The following is a 7,206-nucleotide window of genomic DNA, read 5'->3' on the forward strand; positions in this document are numbered from 1 at the left end:
CGGTTTATTACATCAAAAACAGGATGAATTGAATGTAGGTTATGTATCTGGGTGGTTCTATCTATGAAGTAAGCATCCACACATATATTTATCCTAGCTGACGTCAGAATTTCAAATTCTGTCTGAATTGTTTGGAACATTCCCAGGACAGGTGTATGACCTGCACTTTCTTAAAACAAGAAAACGAAAATCAGTGGGTCCAAAGTGTGATACAGTACCTCACTGTGCTAACTTGCCAGAATGGTTCAGACAGAAAGTACTGCACTGCACATTACATTTTGCAAGTCTAATGTAAAAGCATTTCTACTGTTTGCCTGCAGACGCGATAAGACTCCGAGCCTGGTGGAATCAGCATTTCAGTGCATGTCGTCCAGTACCCTCCATACTGTGGATTTAGCAAAGCTTGCCTAAAGCTTGTTAAATCCCTCCTCCCACCAAACTATGTATTCCTGAAGTAAAGCCAAAAATATGGGGAAAATATTAATTCAAATTCATCCTATGATACAAGAACATAGCAGCTAATATTCCTTTTTATTTTCTGAAGGTGTCACTTTCTGAAAATAATTAGTCTGGTCTTCTTTGATTGTAGGATCATCCTGTAGTGAAATAAGGAGGTTAGGGGGGTCAACTTTCTTCAGTAAGGTGTTGTGGAACAATTGTCATCCTGAAATCCATCTATTTCATTATACCAGTGTTCAACATAGGCCTGTTTTACTCTGCTAATCCCTTTACAAATTGCTTGCACTTTTTCCCTCTCCAAGTGATTCACATTTTTATGCAATATATTTTGGTGTCATCTATCATAAAGCTCATCTATTTGGAAGACATTATGCAAATACTTTCATTTAATTCCTTTATCACTAGAATGTCAGGTTAGTGTTTTAAAAAACATCCCTCTGGGCCATGTTCAAAATAAAAAGTGTATGGGAAATATTAACACCTAGTTTAAAAATTATGTTAGTAAGAGTGAACCTCAATTTTCAGAGACTGTAGGAAAGGGGCATCTTCCTGGAGCAGAATGAGAAACTGAGTAGAATTTGCAGAAAGGGTGAAATTTCCTTTACACCTTTAAAAAGGCCACGGACACCTACTGGGCTGGTTCATCCACCAAAAAGAGAAAGGAAAAAAATTATCCATAACATCAAAAGAGAAAGACCTTCGCTACAAAAGACAAGATCAGGACAACAGCAGCTAAGGTACCACCAGCCAGAACGATGATGAGAGACTATTAGCCACAGATTCTGTGGCTTGGCAAAAGAGCTTGTTACCCTGAAACAAAGCAATCCAGAGACTCTTGAATAAATGAATTGAGTCTAACCATAATCTACCTGGGTTCAAAGCCAAAAGGTATCAAGGAAGCATAGTCCTAGTCTTGAAGAACAGGAAGAAAACAGGCAGAAGGGAGAGTGGATGGCAAAATGGTAAGAGCATACATGAAAACTGGCATATTTTGTAAGAGAACATCAAAATGCATGAAAAACAAAATCTAGAAGAGGAGTATAAGGGTGTATACATGGAACACTGACAGCAGTATCAAAATATGCTGGGGTGGTGAGTGAGAACCAACTCCCATTCAAGGACACTTAAGAAGAAATAACTACTTTCTTAAAAGAAACAAGAGCAAACCCAGAGAATAGTGCATATTCATGCAGCATGGCAAAGGAAGGCAGAAGAAAACATCCAGGAGAAGGAGTGTTAGAGGACATTTTGGTTACGAAAGAAGTATACTGCTGCCTTGGGATTATGATAGATTTTCATGGACAGCTAGCCACATGCATAAAGGCAGGAGAAACCTGCATGCAAATTTTATTTAAAGAAGAAGGAATAATTGCTTAACAACTACCTGGGGCAATGACAAGGCAGGGGACATGTTACTGCTGACAACAGAAAACTGCACCTTCAAAAGGCATCTTGGCAACAAACCCAGCATGACATTGAAAGAAATTATTTACTTTGGTATTATGTTGTGGATAAATAATTTTTAAAAGTAAAAGTTGACACAATTAGGAAAGATCTCAAACTAATATTGGTTGCTTTCTCATCTGAGCAGCTATTTGTTTAGCATGTCATTACACTACAGTCCAAACTCTTAGATTCTTGCATTTATTTCTGTCTATTCCCCCTTAAAGTGTATCCAGTGAAGAGAATTCTTACTTCCTCAGAAAAACTTGTCCTTCATACATATTCCCCAGTCCCAAGGAACACAGGAACATGGCCTGGATGTAATCTGAGTCATTAATATGAACCCAAACACTTACTGGCACCTATCTAATAAAGACTAAGTACAGAAACATCCTTAGTCCTTGAAACATCTGTTCCACATACCAACAAATTACAAGTCCCAACAAAAATAAGATCTTTATTAAAAAAGAAAAAGCCATTTCTCTAATGCCTGCACTTGCCTGTGGCTGGTGAATATAAATGCAGTCACTTGGCCAGAGGGAGAAGGCTCCCAGATGCTTTTTATGGCTTTGCACATTGCAGACAAACTGCTGCCTCTGTCAAGTTGCAGAGCAGCACCAGCCTTATGCACCAGCAGCCCTGGCTGCTCTGTAAACAATGAATGTGGCTCCAGCCCAGCTTGGAGGTAGCAAGTGTTAGCAACCCCTTGATTAAAACTGCACACACCTCTGTGTGCAGAGTTAAGGGACAAGAAAGAAGAATCTTCTTCTGCACAATAATCCCATGTCTGAAAGCTGTGTCACTCCTTCTTACACTTCCTACCCATTTTGAATCACAGATCAGGGTTGTCTTGACCAGCCTAAGGGGGTAATGAGAGAAATGTGTTTTCATTATATGAATTCTAGTTCATATGAAGTTCTATGGATACTTTCCTCCTTACAGATGCAAAAAGAATCTCTTCCCTCTCTATAGGGTAAACAATGTAAAGTGTTCAGTCACACCAAAACTATTAATGAACACTTTCTCTTCAATTGACAAAATCTTCTGGGCTTGGCATGGTTGCAAAAAAAAGGTCCTCCTTCAGATTTTCATCGTCAGTCAGCTATCACAATGAAGAGGACATAGAAAATATCTGAGCTGCAATAAGAGATGAGGAAACCTATAGACTATCAGCTGGATACAGCTACAGCTTAATTTAGCCTTTAGCATTGTGAATATTTTCACAATGCTAAATTAGGTATCCCTAAATTAGATATCCCTAAAGAGGCCTGTAGCATGTATTTCAAAGGCCTCATTGATCCCAGGCAAGGAGAATATTCTCATCCCTTTCCCGGGGCAGGCACACAAAAGTTAAACCAATCCTACACCTACTCACTCAGCCTCCTTGGAGCATTGCATCATCACTGTATTATTACATCCAAGATCAAGGTGTGACCATTGTATCTATCCTGTGCCCAACACTTTGTGGCACATACCTGATCTATTCATGTCAGACAGGCTGTACAGGGGCTTGGCTGTACAAATAGACCAGACCAGCAGCTATTCTCTTGACTTGTCCCTTCATTTCAGCAACATTCATCACTCAGGGAAAAGGAAGGTCACACCCAAATAACACTTGACACTGGAGAAGAAAGTCATCATTTGGTTTTACAAGCTATTCAAATTTTCTATTTTGCAGTACCTGTAGACATGGACACGTGTGCTTTGGGCTTTGCAATGATCCATTCTGACCAGATACATAATCTGTATAACAGTAACTGCAAGCAATGCCAAAGCAGCCATGGTCTCCCAGAAATAAGTAGATGGACCACACAAGAACGTGCTTCTTGGGCAGGACAAAGGGTAGTCATGCTCAGAGATATTCTCTGCATCTGATTTACCTGAACTGTAAATATAGTGGCATGCCAGATTTCTGAAAACCTCAGGATAGGATAGGCACTGCGTCACCTGCAGCTGCTATTATGCAACTCAGACTGCTCCTCAGAACAAATTAACATACCAGCTCTCAACTTTTCAGACAACTGAAGGAAACAGTTACCCAAGCAACCCTGGGGATCCTGCAGCAAGGCAAGCTTTCCTCCAATAATGCTCACACTATAACACACACCCTGATTGCTTTCTCCACTGTTGACTTTCTATGGGCTCCAGAGTTTATTAGTCCAATCCATCCTCAGCTGCAGTGGGCTTAATCCAGTCGCAGAGAGAGCACAGGTAATGACCCCTCTATTAAGACATTAAGATATTACTAGGGCAAATGTCTCATTTTCAGTCCTTTGTAATACAGCCAAATTTCAAGTATCTGAGCTTAGTGCCTGCCTTAATGATTTTTTAAGACTCCAGGGGACCAGAACAATTTTTTGTTGCTGTTTTTTGAGAACAAGGTTAAAGGAGAACGGGCAGTTCTTCTGAATGCTGTTTTTTTGGCAGAATTCAGAACAGCCTCACTGGCATCCAGAGGAATCTAATATTCAAATGAACCTAGAGCAGGGGCTGAAAAACTTTGCTTGTTGACCCCAAGAAAAACCTGATTCCTTTATGGAAAAATATCAAAACCACCATGAAAGATCACTTCTACAAGGGAGAAATAATATGAGTCTATAATGCCCAGACCCCAGGTGAGGTACTGAGCCACACCACCTCTCAGGCATCTAGACAAAGTGCTGCACCTTGTTAATCTCACTCCAGAAGTGCTTATGTTGCATCTGTCTGCTGCCCTGCAACAATTCAGCAACCCCAAAACAAGAGTCAAGAAACCAGACCTGCATCCTCAATCCCATTCCAGTTCACAGTCCAGTGTAACTCATGAGTGAATCCAGGTTTGTTCTACGACAGTACATTCCTCACTGGAACCTGAATGAGCGGGTGTTCCAGTCTGCTATCTGCCACCCTGGCAGGAACTTCTGACAGACCGACTGTGATAAATAGCAGAGAAGGTTGGGAAGTGACAAAATCTTGAATTGCTGTAGTTTGGATTGCACATGAACACGAGTTGGAGTACTCACAAGAGCTTGCAAATGTAATTCAAAACACATGGTCTGGACTCACGGGCTTGTTTCCACCACAAAGTGTGAGATAGTGTCAGCTTTAAAGGAAAATAAGTTTTTCCTCGATTTTTTGATAGGTTCTCTTATTTTCAAAATAGGTTTAGTCTGAAATAGCTTATACCCATGCCGACTGGAGTTAAGCTAACTCAAAAAGAAGATACTCAATCAGTGGGACTGTGCATCTGCTGAGAGAATGCATTGCTGTTAATAGATCCCTGTATAGACTAGTCTGAAGAAATGTCTCAAAACATATATCAAAAACAGGTAAGAGTGTAGCCCCAGATGAAATCATGGCCAAAAGAAAAGAGAAGTAGGGAGAAAATCCAACTTGTTTTAAAAAAAAATAAATTTATAATGTTCAGTTATTCAGCCATTAATTCATGAATTTCTGGAAATGCACTTCTTCAAATACCTATAGTCAAGAAAAAAACATGCAAAAAAAAAGTTAGATTTTTTTTCACACTTCTAGCTTCTGGAACCTGTTTTTTCTTTACAGTCTGGATTTCAGCTTCTCCCTGAAGGTAAATGTGTGTCACACCATAAACTTGACAAGGACCCATCTGCATGTCTATGTATTAAAAGCTCAGTCCTCTTCCCATAAGACTCCCAAGTAGCAGTACAGCAACTAATTTCCAATAGCCTGTGGAAGTTTGCCATTGGGTTTGAAATTTCCTGCCAGGTTGGTTTCTACCAGTTTGTGACAGTATTTATGCAGCTTTACCATTATGATCTCACCAGGAGTCTGAAGCAATAGAAAAATGTATTTACACAGAAACAGACTTTACCTTGTCTCCTTAAAAAGGTACAATATTGTATCAGAATAGCTCAATTTGCCCACAAGAAAATTATTAAATCCTCCATCATGAATGATTCTGTAGATTCCTTTATAATAATCATAAATTAATCCTCTATATTTTTCGTTAACAGTTTTTAAAGAGCAGCATTAGCATCCTAGTCAACTAGGATCTCAGTTCTGATCTCTTCAGTTTTTTAATTAAAAAGTAGATCTTCACCCTTCTTATATATTAAGTTATAAACTCAAAATTAAAGTAGAAAGTCTGCCCCTCCTTTAAAATGCAATTAAAGTTTCTCAACTCAATAGTTTTCATTTTAATTGAAGTATCATTGCTCCCTGGTTGCTTAAAAACAGGAGAGAAACATCCATCCGTCTTCTTACACCACTTGTTCAGCTTCTGCCCATCTGGATTCTGTTCTCATTATCAGAGGCATGTCAATAGAGATTCCTCAGTGCAAGTCTGAGGTGAAAGGAGAAAAACTCTGCCATCTTTACACACCAAGACAACCTGAAATCTCTGAAAGGCAAGTTGTGGCCATTTTTGGCATGACACTTCTATGGGTTTCTGCCTCCAGCTGTCCCCCACACCACTGTGCTGGCAGTCCCAACATGGCAACCCAGCAGAAAATGTGACCCTCTCCAAGCCTTCTCTGCTCATACCTCAGCTTAAATGGCTGGAGGAGGAAAAGTCTGCATGCAGGATGTGTTACCCTTTTCTTGCTGCCTCTTTAGTTTGGAGGGGGGAAGGAGAACATGAGGCAGGATCAGCAGTGAAGAACTGATGAGGACTGCAGTGCCTCCCACATGTCTGAAAGCAACAGCCCCAGGCTTCCAAGAAATGGGGTATGCAAGATGGAACAGGAGGACCTGTGGCACCACAGCTCTCAGAAGAACAAAGCATAGTGTGAAATGAATCTCAGAAGGGGACTCACTTCCCCAGTTCTTTCAGCTGAACTCAGACATCTGACCTGAGAGTGAAGCCATCTCTCCAAGCCCAGTAACAGTGCTGATGGCAGAGGTCATCACAGGTCTCAGTACCATGGGGAAACCAGGGCTGAGAGATGCTTCCTGTTTCCCTGCTACACTCACACCAAATGCACTAGAGATATTATACAAGCAGCTTCCCTTCCGTTGGATTTGCTTGCACCTGTTATAATCTAATTAGGAGGAAATTGGACTTCCTTTGCTAGCATCATAAACAGAGGAACATAAATATATAAATCTTTCTCTCAAATTCCTTCTTCTTCTTTTTGAAATGCCAGAAGACTGCCCTGTGAACCCAATGAGCAATTCTGTTTTGCATAGCATGTTGAATAATGGATCAAGTTTATGTCTCCCACAGATGAAAATCAAGCTTTTTCTGAAATCTATTCACTGCTTCACAGACCCCAAATCCTCTAGGTGCTATACATTTCAGCTGTCATAAATCCATGTAATGTTCCTCTGCATGACACTATTCATTTA

This window comes from Parus major, chromosome 1, assembly GCF_001522545.3.
Source record: "Parus major isolate Abel chromosome 1, Parus_major1.1, whole genome shotgun sequence".
NCBI classification, from domain to species: Eukaryota; Metazoa; Chordata; class Aves; order Passeriformes; family Paridae; genus Parus; species Parus major.